This window comes from Aotus nancymaae, unplaced genomic scaffold, assembly GCF_030222135.1.
Source record: "Aotus nancymaae isolate 86718 unplaced genomic scaffold, 86718_ANA_hifiasm-v0.15.2.pri h1tg000057l, whole genome shotgun sequence".
Classification (NCBI taxonomy): domain Eukaryota; kingdom Metazoa; phylum Chordata; class Mammalia; order Primates; family Aotidae; genus Aotus; species Aotus nancymaae.
Genome location: NW_026988471.1, coordinates 40154685 through 40175559, shown reverse-complemented (window position 1 = coordinate 40175559; position 20875 = coordinate 40154685). Strand labels below are relative to the sequence as shown.

The window sequence follows — 20875 nt, the reverse complement described above, 5'->3', positions numbered from 1 at the left end:
GCACTTACGCATGTACACTCAAAAGTGTGGGGAAAGTACTGTCCAACGGAATCTCCTTGGATCAATGAGAGCCAAAGGTTAAAGGACAAATACTTCTTTTTTTTTTTTCTTTTTTTTGAGATGGAGTCTCAGTCTGTTGCCTGGCTGGAGTGCAGTGGCGCTATCTTAGCTCAATTCAACCTCTGCCTCCGGGATTCAAGTGATTACTGCCTCAGTTTCCTGAGTAGCTGGGACTACAGGTGCACACCACCATGCCCAGCTTATTTATTTATTTATTTTAGTAGAGACAGGGTTTCACCATGTTGGCCAGGATTCCATCTTTTGACCTTGTGATCAGTCTGCCTTGGCCTCCCACAGTGCTGGGATTACAGGTGTGAGCCACCACGCCTGGCCGAAGGACAAATACTTCGTCTTCCATTCCCCGGTAGATAATCTTGAGACACAGTTCACAAGATTTTTCAGAAGTTTTTGAAAAAAAATGGTTGAAATTCAAAGCAAAAGAAAAATTTTGAAGACAGCAAGAGAAAAAGGAATCTTTACATTTAGGGTAACAACAATGTTATTAATGGGTTGCTTTTGATGAAACAATGGAATCCAGAGGAAGTCAAATGATGTGTTAAACATGCTGAAAGAAAGAAAAAAACTGTCAGGCAAGAATGTTATATTCTATAAATTTTTCCTTCAAAAATGAAGATAAAGTAACTACATACACACACACAGATACACACACATAAGTGCTTGCAAAACTGGTTAAATTTAAATATATCTGTGGGTTGTACTGTACATTTCCTGGTTTTGATATTGTATTATAGTTATACAGGACATTTTGATTCCATTATATGAAATTTCCTAAAAAGGCAATTCCATACATGTACAGAACAGGTCAGTGGTTTCCTGGGGTAGGAATGGAATCACAAATTGGCTTCAGGGCACATAAGGGCATTTTAGGGATGATGGAAGTATTGTAAAACTGGATTGTGTTAATAGTAACACAATCATAAAATTACTAAGAGTTATTTATTTGTATACTAGAAAAGGTACATTTTATGATATTGTACCTCAATAAAGATTTTGTTAGACAAAAAGCATAGAGTTATATTTTAAAGTACAATAATAATTCATCTTGTCAGTAGCTTTTCTTTTTCTTCCCTGTTTTACTCTTTCTGTAACTCATACATACTCCTTAGGATTTTGTTCCCAAAAGTGTATGACACAAGCCTTTTTGGTCAGAACCTGGTTTAGTAGATATGTAAGCTAAGACAGTCATTTATTGAAGAACACCTGAAATTCAGTAAAACTTACCCTTTAAAGGTATACAATTTGATGGGTCTTGAAAAAGTTATAGTCATGTAATTTCTATCATAATCAAGATAAATAGTATTTCCATTACTCCAGGAAATTTCTTCATTCTGTTTTGCTGTTAACCTCTTTTCTCAACTCTAGTCCCTGAAAACCACTGACTTGATCTCACTTTTTGCAGTTTTGGCTTTTCTAGTATGACTTACAAATACTCTCATATAGTAGATAGGCTTTGGTGTCAGTTTAACATATTGTACGCATTGTAACATGTATCAGTCATTTATTTTATTGTTAGTAGTATTCCATTATATGGATGTATTTGTTTATTCACTAGTTGAACATTTATTTTAAGTTTTTGAAATTTATAAATTTAGCTGCTGTAAACATTTGGGATTTTTTCATAAGGGAAGATACAGACTTTCTGGGTATATTTAGGTGTGTTTCTAGCTTTAAGAAACTGCCAAATGGTTTTCCAAAGTTGTTTTTGCATTTTACATTCCTACGGCAATGCATGAGAGTTGGAGTTGGTATGGTCAGACTTCTCAATTTTATTCATTCTTGTGCATGTGTAGTAGTATCTCATTGTGGTTTTAATTAGCATTTCCTTAATCACAAATTATGTGAGAACCTCTTCATGTGCTAATTTCCCATTTATATCTTCTTTAGTGAAGTGCCTTCAAATCGTTTTGGCATTTTAAATAAAGTTGTTTGTTTTTCTTCTTCTTCTTCAGTTGAATAATTCTTTACATATTTGGATACAATTCTTTCATCAAATATATGTTATCCAACTATATACTTTCAGACTGTGTCATGCCTTTTCCTTTCATAGCAGTGTGTTTTGAAGAGTAAAGTTTATAAATTTGAAGTACAACTTGTTGATCTTTTTACTTATAGTTTGTAATTTCTATTTTATTGAAGAAATCTTTACTTACTCCAACATCACTTAGATCCTCTACTAAATTTTCTTCTAGTAGTTGTATGATTTCATTGTTTTGGCTCTTACATTCAGGTCTGCAATAGAGTTTGAATTACTTTTCCTGGTTGTGTTCTGCCTGTTCCTATGTGGTGGTTCTTTCTCTGGCCTTGAGTAGTTTTTTCACAAACATGGGCTGATCAGTATTCAGTCGAAGACTCAAAATTAACTTTCTAAAGATCTCCAGACGTTCTTATGCAGCTCATTTCTATCTGATACTCTAGTTTGTTGATTCTAGCTGCCTCGCCTCCCCAAGTTCTTCACTCTGTTCCCTCTACTCAGAAAGACTACCAGGCTCTATTTGACTTTCCCCTCTCCATGTTGCAACCTACAGATTTTCTCTAAGCTGTAAAGAAGGGCAATCTTAGGGAAAACCGAATTTGTTTTTCTTTTCTTAGAGATCACAATCCTGTGTTGTTTATTGTCCAATGTGTGATACTTGTTGCTTTTAATATTTTCCCGTTGTTTCCAGTTGTTTAAGATGGAAGGAGAAATCTGATGACTAAGAGTGAAATTTCCAAAAAAGGTTCTTGCATTTAAAATCTCAAAAATCTAGCTCTGCGTGGTGGCTCACACCTATAATCTCAGCACTTTGGGAGGCCAAGGCAGGTGGATCATGAGGTCAAGAGATCATGACCATCCTGGCCAACATGGTGAAACCTCATCTCTACTAAAAATACAAAAATTAGCTTGGCATGGTGCTGCACACCTGTAGTCTCAGCTACTCCTGAGGCTGAGACAGGCGAATTGCTTGGATTTGAAAGGCAGAGATTGTAGTGAGCCGATAGAGCTGAGACTCCTTTTCAAAAAACAAAACAAAAAAAATCTCAAAAATTTTAGTAGTTAGGGCTTAACAACTATAAATGAGACGAAAACTATTTTAAAAATATAATGGAAATGATGGGAACTTATTTACTGTAACTAAAATTAGAGTTCAGTGAAATGTTCAAAGATGTATTTAAAGAGAGGTTCATGAAGTCCCTGAAATTTTAGGACTAATGATAACTTACATAGTAGATAGGAACACCTAACATTTTCCACAATGAGCTTGACCAAGACAATAGGAGGTGCAAGGATACCCATTCATGAAGGATCTGAGGAGAGCAGAATTAGATAGCAGAAAACATTGAACGATGCAGGGTCAGATAATGTCAAATCTTAAAACATTCTGGAGTGGAATTAACAGAAAATAATCACTTGTTTCTAGTATGTTTATTATATTCATCTGGTGAAGATGAAGACAGATTCAAAATAAGGGAGGTAAACTAGGATGTGGCTACAGCAATCTAGGTATAATTTTTAGTGTGTGACTGTGTAACAAAACCTAAGAGAAAAATTTGGGACACCTTAAAAGGATAAAACGAGAGGATTTCTTGTCTGATTAAAGTAGTAGATGAAGAAATGTAAACTAATGTGAACATAAAGCATGTTGGAAGAAGGCATTATATTTTGAATATGCCTTTAATTTTATTGTGAGAGTTTAATAACCAAGAAATAGAACCACATATGTATACACAATCATAATATTATCATAATCCAGTGTAATCTTTATTTTTCTTTTTTATGAGTATATTTTACAGATGAATGAATACAGAAAATGTGATATATGTATATGTGTCTGTATATATATATATATATATGTAAATATATATACAATGAAATACTACTTAGCAAGAAAAAGAAGGAAATGCTATCATTTGTGATAACACAGATGAACCTGGATAATATTATGTTAGGTGAAATAATCCAGGCACAGAAAGACAAATATCACTTGATTTTTCACTCGTGGAATTTAAAAAAGTTAATCTCATAGAAGTAGATAGTAGAATGGTGGTTACAAGAGTCTAGGTGGTTAGGTGGAAGCAGGGTTAAGAGATGGTAGTAAAAGGTAACATAATTACAACTAGAGAGGAGAAATAAGCTCAGGAGATCTATTGTACAGCATGGCTACTACAGTTGATGACAATATGTTGTATTCTTGAAAAACTCAGAGAATGAATGTTAAGTATTCTCACCTCAAAAATGATAACTGTATTAGGTAATGCAATTGTTAATTAGCTAGATTTAACTATTTCACAATGTATATATACTTCAAAACATTATATTGTATGTGAAAAACACATACAATTTTATCAGCCAATTAAAAAATTAAATAAAAAAGAATGTATTAAAATGTATTTTTAATAATCAGGGAGAAATTAAAATAAAAAATGAATAAATTATTCCATATTTATACTCATGGATTTTTCTGTTTATCTTGTACAATTGAGAAAGATTTCTAGTTTCCAAAACAGAAAATAATATGAAAAGGTTAGCCTGACTTTCCAAGGAAGAAAGGCTGTGAAAACATAAAGGACCCTAAACCAAGGTTGGAAATTCCCCCCAAGTCTTCAATCCTGCCAGGATTAAGAGTCACAAGAACTACTGGCAATGAAATGGGCATTGCATAATGGTGTGATATTCTTCGCAATGGATATTAAAATTAATAGAAAAAAGACTTGCATTTGTTTTGTGCACCACATGTAAGGAGAATAGGCAAAGAGGAAGGAAGTGGACTGAGATGGTTTTAGCAGTTAAGCTTCTTTATGTGCCAAAAACGTTCCTCTTCTACGGGAAGTCAGGCGTGGTGCCTGAGTGTTGAGATGCAAAGCCGTGGCAAGCCTTATGTCTCTTTTATACATAGTGATACCTTTGTCCACTTTACTTCAGATCTGGGTTTTTCTTTGACGTATTAATTTATCCTTCTGGGGAGTCTTTCAAAGGAGAAAACACCCTGAGGAAAAAAATCAAGCCAACTCTAATTGATTAAACTTTCCTATGGCTCCTCGCTGAAGAGCAAACCTTTCAAGTTTTTGCCTAATGGCAGGAGTTTTAATGACAGGCTTCCAAGATCAAAGCAAACCCTTTTACTTCTTTTAACAGTAAATTCATTGGTGACTGTTGACATGTAAAATACCCTCCATGGCAGAAACAGAAATCTGAGATGTGTTGCATATTACCAAGTATTCTAAGTGGAAGACAATTTAGTATGCTCCCCATTAACCCAGAAATAAAATATCAAGAGAGATGAGAGCACATGCAATTGTTTGATTATGAAACCTTGAGGAGTAAACACTTCCAAATATCACAGTTGGTATGGAAATGTAATGACGCAGAATGCTTTATCTTTCTTTACTGAAACACCAATAATTAACAGTAAAAAAGGAGCTACTGTGGAGATGAAACAAATCCATAATAAATATATTTGCTTCTAAAAGTTGCTGTTCCCTTTTGGTTTCAAGACAAATAACTGAATGAGAGTTACAGCAGTAGAAGGCAAAAGACCCATTGTCTAACCTCTACTTTGTTAGTCAATGTGTTATAACTTTACTCAAAACACTTATACATATCCTTTCAATGTTGTACAGAGGCAAAGGCCACTAAGGGATTATCTAGATGTATGACTTTATTCATTTCAGCATTTCCAATTGATTAAAGTTCCCAAACATAGTGAAACTTACTGCTTTTATACAGAAGCAATAGAAATAATTCATCTTTAAAGAAACATATAATTTTGAGGACATATGTTCCTGTCGTACATTAATCAGTTTTGTATCTATCTCAGCTCCTTATTGTTCTGTAACTACCCTAGCTTCTAAACTCTTCTTTATACTGGTTATAACATCTTACTGATTCCTTCATTAATTAATAAGTTGTATAAAACTGTCACATTTTATATTTGAATAAACTAATGATTTTACCTGTTTTGAAAAATATACTATAATGCATCTTGGGGGTATTTCATAGCTCTTTGGTCTGAGGAATTTAAAGTAGTGAGAAGGGTTGGTTCTACCTTTTACTTCTCCTACTTTTCCATGAATGTGCTGTTTCATCCTCAGTAGTTTTGGAAATTGAGACACCCCTCCCCCATCTACCTCTCACATCATCCACAAAAATTAACTCAAAATGAATCAAAGACCTGAATATGAGAATTGAAATGATAAAAATCTTAGAGGAAAACATAAATGTAAATCTCCATGACCTTGGATTAGGCAATACTTTTAAAAATATGACACCAATAGCATAAGTGACAAAAGAATGAATAATTGGACTTCATCAAAATTAAGAACTTAGTGTGCAAATGGTACCCTCTAAAAGGTGAAAACTGTGGGTGGATGTTTGTGTACATATTTTTCAATCCTTGCACTTAAAGACATATTGGTAGTTTGAAACTATCCATGGTGACAAATGAAAATCAGGCCTTTTCTTTCTTTTCTGGAGATCTAGTTGCTAAACATTCACTAGACTATTCTTGGACATACCCACACATACACGTTCAAGTATCTGTGTGTGTATGTCCGTGAATATTCCTTATCACTATGCCTGCCAAAGTCTGAGAAATTTAAAGTAATGAGAAGGGTTGATATAGACTGGACTAGATTTTTTTTATGTGATAGTGATGAAAGAGCCATAAAATACACCCAAGATATATACACACCCAATACTTGAACGGTATTCTATAACCAATCTCGTTCTGATGGAGTGTTCTAACTAGACTGGCTTTCTTCCTGTGCTCTCCTTTTATATAATATTTTTCCCTAATGGAGTCTCAACACTTTCAGAGTCATCTTTCATGTGAAGGTGCTCATAGCATTCCTTTGTTTAATCTCCTTCAATATCTCTATATTATTTTCAAGATAAAGTTCAAATTCTGTGAGTCATATCAAACTGACTCCTTCCCTTCCCTAAAGTCTTGTCCAGTTACTTTTAACTACTTACTGCTTGGAGGGCATCAGGCTTCCCATGCTTTTGGGTCTATGCACCTACTAATTCCCTTATCTGAAACTTCCCCCCTCCTTTGTATGATTTACTCCACTTGCGTGGATTTGGTTGTGATTATATGTTAAACTCTTTACTTCATACTACAATCAGCTTCTTAACGGCCAGTATTAGTTTTTATTTATTTCAGTATACCTAATATCTAGTACACGTTTGGAGCATTATAGGTGCTCAAAAATAATCTGAAATGTGTTGAATTTCGAGGAGAAATATCTATTTAAAAATAACTTACTGTATTGGGGAGATATAAATGTTTTGATGTGTTTAAAACTCACCAAGGTTGAATTGTATAGCATTTAGTAATCAGGAACAGAAAAGGCCAATATGAAGGACTTCTGTGAAAAATTGAGAATAACAATGGCTATTTGTATTTGAGTAACTAGTTTTGAGAACTTCAATTTGTGATGAAATATTAAAGAAGAATGAATTCCAATTAAGATGACACATCTTCGTTGTCTTAAACTCAACAATATGCCTAGAGATTTCTCCTTAAAGGTTAAATTCATAGAAGTTAGTTATGACATCAGATCATTTGAGCTTCAGATATTGAAGAGGATATTCAAAAGGTTCTGTCAATTTAATCCAAAATATTCCCAGAAAGGTAATTAGGATAAATTAAAACTTCTCAACAACTACAAAAATTTAATTATGGTTTGACATTAAATACTTTAGAGAGAAAAAAAATACAGAGAATATACTCACTACTTTATAAAATCATATATTTTTAGATTTATTCATTTTTATGACTTTTATTTTAAGTTCAGGGGTACATGTGCAGATTTGTAAACCCATTTCATGGGGTACAGATTATTTTGTCACCCAGGTATTAAGCCTACTACCCAATAGATATTTTTCCGGATCCTCTCCCTCTTCTCACCATCTCTCCTCTGATGGCCCCAATGTGTGTTGTCCCCTTCATGTGTTTATGTGTTATCATCATTTAGCTCCCCCTTATAAGTGGGAACATGCAGTATTTGGTTTTCTGTTCTGTGTTAGTTTGCTAAGGATAATGCCCTCCATCTTCATCCATGTTCCCGCAAAAGACAGGATCTCATTCTTTTTCATGGCTGCATAGTATTTCATCATGTGTATGTATTACATTTTCTTTATCCAGTCTACCATTGAAGGGCATTTAGGTTGATTCCATGTTTGCTGTTGTGAATAGTGCTGCACTGAACATACAGGTCCACGTGTCTTTATGATAGAATAATTTATATCCCTTTGAGTATATACCTAGTAATGGGACTGCTGGATTGAATGGTAGTTCTGTTTTTAAGTCTTTGAGGAATTGCCACCTTGTTTTCCACAATGGCTGAACTAATTTACACTCCCATGAACCGTGTGTAAGTGTTCCCTTTTCTCCACAACCTCACGAGTATCTTATTTTTTGGCATTTTTTTTTTTTTTTTTTTTTTTTTGAGACGGAGTTTCGCTCTTGTTACCCAGGCTGGAGTGCAATGGCACGATCTTGGCTCACCGCAACCTCCGCCTCCTGGGTTCAGGCAATTCTCCTGCCTCAGCCTCCTGAGTAGCTGGGATTACAGGCACGCGCCACCGTGCCCAGCTGATTTTTCGTATTTTTAGTAGAGACGGGGTTTCACCATGTTGACCAGGATGGTCTCGATCTCTTGACCTTGTGATCCACCCGCCTCGGCCTCCCAAAGTGCTGGGATTACAGACGTGAGCCACCGCGCCTGGCCATTTTTTGGCTTTTTAATAATAACTATTCTGACTGGTATAAGATAATATCTCATTGTGATTTTGATTTGCATTTCTCTAATGATCAGTGATGCTGAGTTATTTTTTTCATATGCTTATTGAGTACATGTATGTCTTCATTTGAAAAGTGACTATTCTTGCTGTTTTCACACTTTTTAATGGGGTATTTTGTTCTTTTGTTCATTTTTGTAAATGTGTTTAAGTTCCTTATAGATGCTGGGCCAGAGCCATGAAACCATTTTTTTCCTCCTAGGCCTCTGGGTCTGTGATGGGAGGGGCTGCTGTAAAGACCTCTGACAGGACCTGGCGACATTTTCCCCATTGTCTTGGTGATTAACATTTGACTCCTAGTTTCTTTTGCAAATTTCTGCAGCTGGTTTGAATTTCTTCTCAGAAAATGGGATTTTCTTTTCTGTCACATTGTTAGGCTGCAAATTTTCTGAACTTTTATGCCCTACTTTCCTCTTAAACATCAGTTCCAATTTTAAACATAAGTCCCATATCTTTATGAATACATAAAACCGAATGCCCTTAAAAGCACCCAAGTCATCTCTTGAACACTTTGCTGTTTAGAAATTTCTTCTTCCAGACACCCTAAATCATCTCTATCAAATTCAAAGTTCCACAGGTCTCTAGGGCAGGGGCGAAATGCTTGCAGTTTCCTTGTTAAAACATAGCAAGAGTCATTTTTATTCCAGTTCCCAACAAGTTTCTCATCTCCAGAGCTGAACTTAAGGAGTTAGAGACACAAAATATCATTTAAAATATCAACAAATCCAGGAGTTGCTATTTTGAAAAACACTAAAATAAAAATAGATACACCACTAGATAGACTAAGAAAGAAAATAAGAGAGAAGATCCAAATAACCACAATTAGAAATGACAAAAGGGAAATTACCACTTACCATACAGAAATACAAATAACCTTTAGAGAATATTATGAACAACTCTATGTACATAAACTAGAAAATCTAGAAGAAATGGGTATACTGCTGAATGCATACACTCTCCCAAGACTGAATCAGGAGGGAATTGAATCCCTGAACAGACCAATAATGAGCTCTGAAATTGAATCAATAATACATAGTCTACCAACCAAAAAAAAAAAAAAAAAAAAAAAAAAGCTCAGGACCAGATGGATTAATTAAACCTCTTTCCTTTATTAATTACCCAGTCTTGAGCAGTTCTTTATAGCAGCATGAGAACAGACTAATACAAGGTCTGTTTGATCCAGTAATGACTTCCTAACTATCCTTGTTATTTTTCTGCATTGATAATCTGATAATACTGTCAGTGAGGTGTTGAAGTCTCCCACTATTATTGTGTGGAAGTCTAAATCTCATTGAAGATCTCTAAGAACTTGCTTCATAAATCTATTTGTGCATAGATATTTAGGATTGTTAGGTCTTCTTGTTGAATTGAACCCTTTACCATTATGTAATGCCCTTTTTTGTCTTTTCTGATCTTTGTTGGTTTACGGTCTGTTTTGTCTGAAAATAGGATAGCAACCCCTGCTTTTTTCTGTTTTCCATTTGCTTGGTATATTTTTCTCCATGTCTTTATTTTGAGCTTTTAGGTGTCATTGCATGTGAGATGGGCCTCTTGAAGACAGCATACCCATGAGTCTGGGTTCTTTATCCAGCTTGTCACTCTGTGCCTTTCAGTTGGGACATTTAGCCCATTTACATTCAAGGTTAGTATTGATATGTGCGGATCTAGTCCTTTTGTCATGAGTTAGCTGGTTATTATACAGGCTTGCTTATGTGGTTGCTTTACAGTGTTACTGGTCTGCGTACTGCAGTGTGTTTTGTAGTGACTGGTAATGGTTTTTATTTTCCATATTTAGTGCTTCCTCCAGGAGCTCTTGTAAGGAAGATCTAGTAGTAAAAAATTCCCTTAGTATTTGCTTGTCTGAAACTTATATTGTTTTCTTTTGCTGATGAAGCTTAGTTTCAGTTGATATGGAATCTCTTTTCTTTAAGAATGTTGAATATTGGCCTCCAATCTCTTCTGGCTTGTAGGGTTTCTGCTGAGAGGGCTGCTATTAGTCTGATGGACTTCCCTTTGTGGGTGAACTTACCTTTCTTTCTAGCTGCCTTTAACATTTTTTCTTTCATTTCAACCTTGGAGAATCTGATCCTTATGTATCTTGGGGATGATCTTTTCATGAAGTATTCTTGGAAGTTCTCATGAAAGTTCTCTGTATTTGCTGAATTTGAAAGTTAGCCTCTCTATCTAGATTGGGGAAGTTCTTATGGATGCTATTCTGAAATATGTTTTCCGATTTGCTTACACTCTCCCCATCTCTTTCAGGGACATCAATGAGTTATAGATTTGGTTTCTTTACATGGTCACATATTTCTTGAAGGTTTTGCTTATTCATTGTTAATCCTTTTTCTATTCTGGTTTGACTGTCTTATTTCAGAAAACCAGTCTTCAAGTTCTGTGAGTCTTCCCTCCACTGTGTCAATTCTGTTATTACTACTTGTGACTGCATTGTGAAATTTTTGTAGTGTGTTTCTTCAGCTCTATCAGGTCAGTTACATACTTCTCTGTGCTATTTTGTCTGTAAGCTCCTGCATTGCTTTATTATGATATTTAGCTTCCTGGGATTTGGTTTCAACATACAATTTATCATAACAATCTTTGTTCCTATCCATATGCTGAAATCCATTTCTGTCATTTTGGCTATCTCAGCTTGGTTCAGAATCCTTGCTGGAGAGGTGGTTTGGTCATTTGGAGGAAAGAATACAGTCTGGCTTTTGAGTTCTCAGGGTTCTTGCCCTGTTTCTTCCTTATCATTTTGGGTTGATGTTTCTTCAGTCTTTGAACTTGCTGCCTTTGGATGAATTTTCTTTTATCCTACTTGATGACCTTGAGGGTTTGAATGTGGTATGAGGTGGATTCATCTGACTTCATTTCTGAAGATTTTAGGGGGCCAGTGCTCAGCTCCCAATTCCTGGATTGTGTGCTCTGACTCTTAGGTACTTTTATGGGGCACTGAATTTATTCTTTGGCTCCTCAAAGTTAGGAGTACACTGCTCTGGAGGGGCCTGAGGTGCTTCCAGACAGCTGGTTACCACACTCTAATGGGTGGTGTCAGCCAAAGCATTTTGTAGTATGGTGACAATGGGATCCATCCTGTGCCAGCAACAGTGTCAGTGACCACACAGTGGGGTACATGCTCATTGGCTGTGGCAGGGTGCTACTGGGTGCAGGGTGCTGGCCTCCATGTGGGCATTCACCACAGTGGCAGAGACATGTTGGCTGGAAGTGGGGAATGCTAGTGACTGTGTGTGGTTGTGGTAGTGGTGGTGTTTGCATAGGGGTGGGGTGCTGGTGGGCACATGTCTGTGTGCCTTCTCTGTGTGCCCAGTCAGGGGTGGTTGCTCAGAGCAGGGGAGGGTCTGCTGTTCTCTGTGCCTAGTTTTACTCCTTCAGCAGTGTTGGTGCAAGGATGTGGCACTGGTGGGAGAAAAGCTGCTGGCTCTGTGCCTGCCAAGGCTTAGATTGCAATGTGATTGGTGTGGGAGGAAGGGAAGACTGCACTCCTGCTACAGCAGTGGCAGGGCAGGGTGTCTTGCCTGCACACATATGCACTTGTGGGGCAAAAAGTCAAAACCCACCTTCACACACACACACACACACACACACACACACACACACGGAAAGAAATGTGAGGGATTTCTGTGGGCCCAGGGGATGCTGCAGTTTTGGGAGAGAATGGTGATCTGGCGCATAGCCATAAGGGCCACCTTTCTGAGCTCTTCACTGGTTAGGCTTTGTCAGCCAGCACAGGAGCTATGATGCTGGCTCCCAGGGTGCTTGAGGCTGCCTGCAAGTAATGCTGTTAGGCTAGGGTCCTGGGAGAGGCCAGCAGATCAAGGGGTTCTCAGGTCAGATTGGCCCCATGTGGTGGGCAAGCTTTCCTGCAGAGTTCAGGTCTGACAGTTCCTCTAGAGTTAAAGTCTCCTATGGAAGCAAGTCAGACATAGAGGGTAGCCATCCCTGGCCATGCTCTGTTACAAACACTCCTGCAGCAAACTCTGTGGGTTTTATATCAGCTGGCTCCTGATAAAGGAGAGGGAGGGTGCCCCTACCCCTCCTCTAAGCAGCTCTCTCTTCCAACTTAGTGTCCATGGTGGTCAAGGGATCACCTCCTGACAGGATTCCAGAGGTCCATGGTGAGAATATGTTGCTCTCCCTGCCAGTTCAACTCACCTATTCTCCTGGGAATCGTTGGGGGTCAGGAATGAGTCCCAGCGTGCATGGCAGCTCTGTGCAGGGTTCTCAGCTTCCTCCCCCTTCAGCCCAGCTTCCATGTCTTTTCTTCATTCACATTTGGTGCCTTGTATCTGAAGATCTGTTAGGAATGTACCAGTCATCTTGGTCCCTTGGTGGCAGCAGTTCCACCTGTCTGCATCTAGTTGGCCATCCTCCGGCAGGTCTATTCTTTCTGAAAAATTAAATGTTACTATATGTGGTGTTAAATGCCAGTGAGTGCAAAAAATGCTAGAACACTGTTTTGCCTTAGAGTTCTTGGCTTAGTAAGAGAGAATAGTTCCAGTCATAAAGCATGAAAAATATTGTTATTTATTAAAGCAGTGTACTTTGATGATAATGATGATGATGATGATATGATTGTGAAGGCAGTGAAGATGACAGGATGACAACAAGAGTGACTATGGTGATAACCATCATCACTGAATAATTATTTTGTCTCTGATGATTTGAATATTGAATCCTTATTAAATTATCGAATCTTCTGTGAAAATGTGTTTCTAATCCAGGTTTTATAGATGACAAATCTGAGTTATATATAGAGAGATAACACAACTTGTTCTCAATTACCAAGCAGTGGATTTAGGTTTCCAGCAAAATCTGCTCAACTGTAGAGAAGGCCAATTTTTCCTACTGTTTCCTGGAATTTTAATCAGAAAAATCAGATGTGTCTTAGTCCTTGGTCCATTCCACTTCCTATTAAGTTAAAGAACTTGATGCAGTGAACACTCATTTACTTACTTGCTATTTATTTACTTATTGAGACAGAGTCTCACTCTCTCACCCAGGCTAAAGTACAGTGGTATAATCTCAGCTTACTGCAGCCTTCATCTTCCATGCTCAAGTGAACCTTCAACCTCAGCCTCCCAAGTAGCTGGGATTATAGGCATGTACAATGACACCTGAGTAATTTTTATATCTTTTGAAGAGATGGGATTTCACCATGTGGTCCAGGCTTGTCTCAAGCTCCTGAGTTCAAATGATCTACCAACCTTGGACTACCAAAGTGCTGGGATTACAGGCGTGAGCCACCACATCCATCTGTGAATATTACTTTGAGCCTTAGCTTTATCAGCAGTAAAATAGGAATAATAGTATCTGTCTTATATGTATTTTATGACTTTTGCAAATATTAAATGGAAAGAGGATATGAAAACCTTTACCCATAAACCATGAAGCCCATTATGAATAATTCTCATTAAGACTCTACCAGCATGTTATCATCACCCATCTTAAAAAAATGAAAATGCTACATTTTGCTAAAGTTACACTTTTGATAAATTCAAAGTTGCAAAGACTTATCACAAAAGAAAATACAGCAACTGTATAAAATGAGGTTATGTTATAAATAGGCTATGAACTATAAGAAGTTAAGAAAAGTTACTTCCATAATTGAATTTGAGAAGCTGGTAATCTAAGATAAGTTTACTAATTCTGGGTCCCGTTCCAATATTCCTGAGTGTTCTTCTCTTGTGGTTCTATTTACTGTTAGGTGAGGACTGACATGAAATATGTATAGCCACATTCAAGGGTGTGTTTGGAGTAGACCTGAAAGTAAATGCAGTATGTAAAGCTTAGTGCCTGATACCAATATTTAGTGTAATTGGCTCTTTCAGGAAACAATTTTTTGCAATCCTCTCATCAAAGGAGAGCATTTTTTAACATCTAAAATAATACCAAACAACATATCTGCAACTCTGAGAAAATGAGAGAATCCCAAACCCCAGGGATTCCTGAAGATAATCTGGAAAGTGGCAGGACGATGGCTTATGCCTGTAATCCCAGCACTTTGGGAGGCTGAGGCAGGCAGATCACATGGTCGAGAGATCGAGACCATCCTGGCCAACATGGTGAAACCCTGTCTCTACTAAAAATAAAAAATTACCTGTGCATGGTGGCATGCGCCGATAGCCCCAGCTACTTGGGGGGCTGAGACAGGAGAATTACTTGAACCCAGGAGGTGGAGGTTGCAGTGAGCCGAGATCGTGCCACTGCACTCCAGCCTGGTGACGGAGCAAGACTGTCTCAAAAAAAAAAAAAAAAAAAGAAAAGAAAAAGAAGACATCTGGAAAGCAATGGACCATGTAGCCTGCATCATATTTTACAACAAAACAACTGTAAGAAACAATGAACAGGCTTCCTTCTTTTTGTTTTTCTTGGTGGCTGAAAAGATCTTATAAATCACTCAAACCATAAAGTGGAGAGTCTTTACAAATTAGCTGAAAGAAAATAAAATACTGTCAAGAGGAAATATACTATACTGATCTATTCTGCTTTCAAATTTATTTCTATGGAAAACAGTATTTCTCCTTTTGATAGGGGAATTTTGATCTCCTTCTCTCTGGCCTTGTAGGCATTTGGACACAGATAAAAAGAGCTTAAGCATTCAAATGGATATTTAGCATTATGTTTGGCACAGGTTAAAGGCCATTGTGCAGCTGCTTTATAAATACTGGCAGCATGCACACCTGAGACTCATTTCCTCTAGAATATGCATTGGTTTAATTTGCAAGATATATTCAACTACTCACACTTCCCAGACACAAGTGTGTGTAGATATGCGTATGTAATTATATGAGACACCAAACTATTAATTCACTGGACTAATGATAGGCAATACTAGCAGTTAAAAGTGCTCTTTAAAACATATTCTGCTATTTCTATATTGCTTCATTCTTTTAATGTTATTGAACAGTGTTCATATATGTGGAAAATATAATTACCTGCAGTGATTTCGGTGGCTCAAAAAAAGACCATTTTCTGTTCTCAAACGTCCTCTCTTTGACACTGATGCCTAAAATTCCCATTATAGTAGATAAAATCAGTTATTTCATGCAGAAATGCAGGTTTAAAGGCAATAACTTTGACAGCAGCTACATGATATATTCATTCACATCAGAATGTGAATATCTGTCATTAGGACATTCCTGAGGCTGAGAGAGAGCAAGAATGAGCATAAGGTAATGGAAAGACTATGACTATGTAACCTTCTCTACAACTATTAAGCCTATGTCATCTAACAAACTATACATAAAGAATATTGACCAGATGTCTTATTTCAATCTTCTCCTCAGATGTCCCATTGTATTGTATACCTGAATAGAACTGAAATGCAGGCAGTGTGTTTTTATTTTAAAAGTCAAGCAGCAGCATGCAGCACTGATGTTTTTAAAAACTACTTTTAGGACATTAAAGATGTTGCAAAATATCTTTATCTTTTTATTTTATATCAGCAACATAAAGCACTGATTTTTTAATAAAGTTTTTTCAGAACATTAGAGAGACTCCACTCTCTTTTGGCCTTTACTGATGATAATTTAGTCTTTAACTGAAATTTGTCTTGACAGTATATAATGTATATAGTGTGTTCATGTAAATATGTGTGTGTGTGTGTGTACACGTGTACGTTTCTTGCTGTTTTTAAGCTCTGCTCTTTCACATTCAACAGTTTGACTATGATATAGCTCAGTGTGATTTATTTACATGTTTGTTTATGTGCTGTTTTTTGAGAAGGGGTATCCAAATTTTTGTCTTTTAACACGTTTAGGATTTATGGGGTATTATTTTGTTAAATACCCCCCACCCCAACACACCATTCTCTTTTTCTTCATTTTCTAGGGCATGGATTACACATTTATTGAACTATTTGATATTATCTAATAGGCTCTGAGATTCTGTTCATGGTTTACTATCTTTTTTCTCTTTGTTTTTCATATTAAATAATTTTTTCACCTGTATTCAAATTAACATGCTCTTTCCTCTGTCATGTACATTAAGATGTACAATTCCTATCAGAATTTTAATTTCAGATGTTGTATTTTCCACTCTAGATTTTCATTTATTTCTTTATTTTTCATACTATTATTATTTATCTGCCAAGATTTTCTATTTTTGGCAAATAGATGAGGTGGATTCATCTGATTTCATTTCTGAAGATTTTAGGGGGCCAGTGCTCAGCTCCCAACTTTTTGTAGGGCATGGATTACATTTTCTAGGGCATGGATTCCACATTTATTAAACTATTTGATATTATCTAACAGGCTCTGAGATTCTGTTCATGGTTTACTATCTTATTTCTCTTTGTTTTTCATATTAAATAATTTTTTCAACTGTATTCAAATTAACATGCTCTTTCTTCTGTCATGTACATTAAGATGTACGATTCCTTTTTGAGATGCACGATTCCTGTCATGTATATTAAGATGTACATTTACTTTTTTAATAGAGAACAGTTTTCTTAACCAGTATAAAATACTTGTCTCATAGTTCCAATATCATTCGTTTTGAGATTCAGTCAATTTTCTTTATTCTAGAATGTTTTATTTCTTTGGTTATTTCAAGTTGAGTAATTTTGCATGATAGCCTAGACATTGAGAAAGTTAAGTTGTGGAGACTATAGATCATTATGTATTGAAAATTACTGTTATTCTTTTGTTTGCCAAGCAATTATTTATATTTGAACTGAAAACTCTGTTTTTGGAGCAAGAAGCTCTAGTCTAAGTTCAGTTTTTGATCATTAGTTGAGCTTATTTGAATCTGTTTCTTACATGACTGGTTCTATCCCTAGTTAGGGATGTGGGTATACAGAATTTGGGACTTTCTTTGATCCCTCCATTTTCTTCTATGGCCATGATTTCTCTAACTTAAATTCTTCCACTGATACACTTACCAACTGATATGTTGCACCTACAGCAAATGACCATAGGTTAAAAGTCACAAAAATGGAATTCACTTTGTACAATGCTTCTCCTCAAAAGAATGCCTTTAGATTGCTGATTTTAGCATTGTGGCATATTGTATAGTTGTTTTATAAGTGTGAATTATTATGGTAGATTTGCTCTATTTTTACCAGAAGTGGAAACCAATAGTCTTTAAAAATTATTGTCAAAATGCTTATATTATGTTGAAAGAACAGAATAAATGTGTTTATTATAACAAATTTATATGCAGGGTAACACAGAGTGCCCACTTGAGGTCATAGAAAAATCAGCAAAATTTGTAATTTTTTCTCTTTCATAAAAATTATACATTGGCCAGGTGCAGTGGCTCACACCTGCAATCCCAGCACTTTGGGAGGCTGAGGCAGGCAGATCACAAAGTCAGGAGATCGAGACCATACTGGCCAACATAGTGAAACCCTGTCTCTACTAAAAACACAAAAATCAGCTGGGTGTGGTGGTGCGTGCTGGTAATCCCAGCTACTCTGGAAGCTGAGGCAGGAGAATTGTTTGAACCAGGGAGTCGGAGGTTACAGTGAGCCGAGATTGTGCCACTGGACTCCAGCCTGGTGACAGAGTGACATACCATCTTAAAAAAAAAAAATATATATATATATATATATATATATAAAATATCTCTTTGGGTTTGACATCACCTTTCTATATGCTCCTGTGATATAACTGGTGTACCTCTAAGCAATACAAAGAATTTCATGGTCGTTTCCCATATTATTGTACAGTAGTAGCAGATTGAATTATTAAAAGAAGAAGAACTTATCTAAATTTGGGACTTAACTGCATTCACAATATTTATTCTGTCTTTTTGAAGATAATTTGATTTAAATAAATTCCCTGACTATGAATGTGGGTGTGAGTGTGTGGGTTTGTGTGTGTGTGTTCTTGGCAGAGGGTAAAGGAGAAGGATTGGATGAGAAAACTTGAAGAAAGGCTTAGCTTCCTTTTTAAAGATGAGCACAATTTTAAAATGCAGAGAGCTTAACACCCAGGAAAAACATCAAGAATTATTATCTTGAAGAGGTCCTTCACATCTTTTGTTAGGTGTACTCCTAGGTATTTTATTCTCTTTGTAGCAATTGTGAATGGGAGTTCACTCATGATTTGGCTGTTTGTCTGTTATTGGTGTACAGGAATGCTTGTGATTTTTGCACATTGATTTTGTATCCTGAAAGTTTGCTGAAGTTGCTTATCATCATAAGGAGATTTTGGGCTAAGACACTGGGGTCTTCTAAATATACAATCATGTTATCTGCAAATAGAGACAATTTGACTTTCTATTTTCCCAGTTGAATAGCCTTTATTTCTTTTTCTTGCCTGATTGCTCCAGCTAGAACTTCTAATACTATGTTGAATAGGAATGGTGAGAGAGGGCACCCTTGTCTTGTGCCCATTGTCAAAGGCAATGCTTCCATTTTTTGCCTATTCAGTATGATATTGGCTGTGGGTTTGTTGTAAACAGATTTTCTTATGTTGAGATAGGTTCCGTTGGTACCTAGTTTATTGAGAGTTTTTAGCATAAAGGGCCGTTGAATTTTGCTGAAGGCCTTCTCTGCAGCTATTGAGATGATCATGTGATTAAAACTACTGCTCAAGGAAATCAGAGAGGACACAAACAAATGGAAAAACATTCTATGCTGATGGTTAGGAAGAATTAGTGTAGTGAAAATGGCCACACTACCCAAAGTAATTTATAGATTCAATGCTATCCCCATCAAGCTACCATTGACCTTCTTCACAGAACCGGAGAAAACCACCTTAAACTTCATATGCAACCAAAAATGAGCCCACATAGCCAAGAAAATCCTAAGCAAAAAGAACAAAGCTGGAGACATCATGCTACCTGACTTCAAACTATATTACAAGGCTACAGTAATCAAAACAGCATGGTACTGGTACCAAAACAGAGGTATAGACCAATGGAACAGAACAGAGGCCTCGGAAGTAATGCCACAGATTTACAACCATTTGATCTTTGAAAAACCTGACAAAAACCAGCAATGGGGAAAGGATTCCCTGTTTAATAAATGATGTTGGGAAAACTGGCTATCCATGTGCAGAAAGCTGAAACTGGACCCCTTCCTGACACCTTACACTAAAATTAACTCTAGATGGATTAAAGATTTAAACATAAGACCTAATACCATAAAAACCCTAGAAGAAAACCTAAGCAACACTATTCAGGACATAGGCATAGGCAAGGACTTCATGACTAAAACGCGAAAAGCAATAGCAACAAAAGCCAAAATAGACAAATGGGATCTAATTAAACTCCAGAGCTTCTGCACAGCAAAAGAAACAATCATTAGAGTGAACCAGCAACCAACAGAATGGGAAAAAATTTTCACAATCTTCCCATTTGACAAAGGGCTAATATCCAGACTCTACAAAGAACTAAAACAGATTTACAAGAAAAATACAAACAACCCCATCAAAAAGTGGGCAAAGGATATGAACAGACAATTTTCAAAATTAGACATTTATTTGGCCAACAAACATATGAAAAAATGCTTATCATCACTGGTTATTAGAGAAATGCAAATCAAAACTGCATTGAGGTACCATCTCACGCCAGTTAGAATGGCGATCATTAAAAAGCTGGAGACAACAGATGCTGGAGAGGATGTGGAGAAATAGGAACAGTTTTACACTGTTGGTGGGAGTGTAAATTAGTTCAACCATTGTGGTAGACAGTGTGGTGATTTCTCAAGGTTCTAGAAATAGAAATACCATTTGACCCAGCAAACCCATTATTGGGTATACACCCAAAAGATTATAAATCATTCTATTATAAAGACACATGCGCATGTATGTCCATTACAGCACTGTTTACAATAGCAAAGACCTGGAACCAACCCAAATGTCCATTGATGATAGACTGATAAAGAAAATGTGGCACATATATATACCATGGAATACTATGCAGCTACAAAGAAGGATGAGTTCATGTCCTTTGTAGGGACATGGATGAATCTGGACACCATCATTCTCAGCAAACTGACACAAGAACAGAAAACCAAACACCGCATGTTCTCACTTATAGGTGGGTGTT

At 36.6% G+C, this 20875-nt stretch overlaps 1 long non-coding RNA gene across 1 annotated transcript in view; it reads right to left on the bottom strand.

Annotated features, from left to right (window-relative positions):
* The window catches only part of LOC105716084 (uncharacterized), a 58373-nt gene that overhangs the window by 26623 nt on the left and 10875 nt on the right, over positions 1 to 20875 (bottom strand). Inside the window, exon 2 of the long non-coding RNA XR_001107185.3 lies at positions 13031 to 13265. This is a non-coding gene — a long non-coding RNA (uncharacterized LOC105716084). The remainder of the gene's footprint in view (positions 1 to 13030; positions 13266 to 20875) is intronic.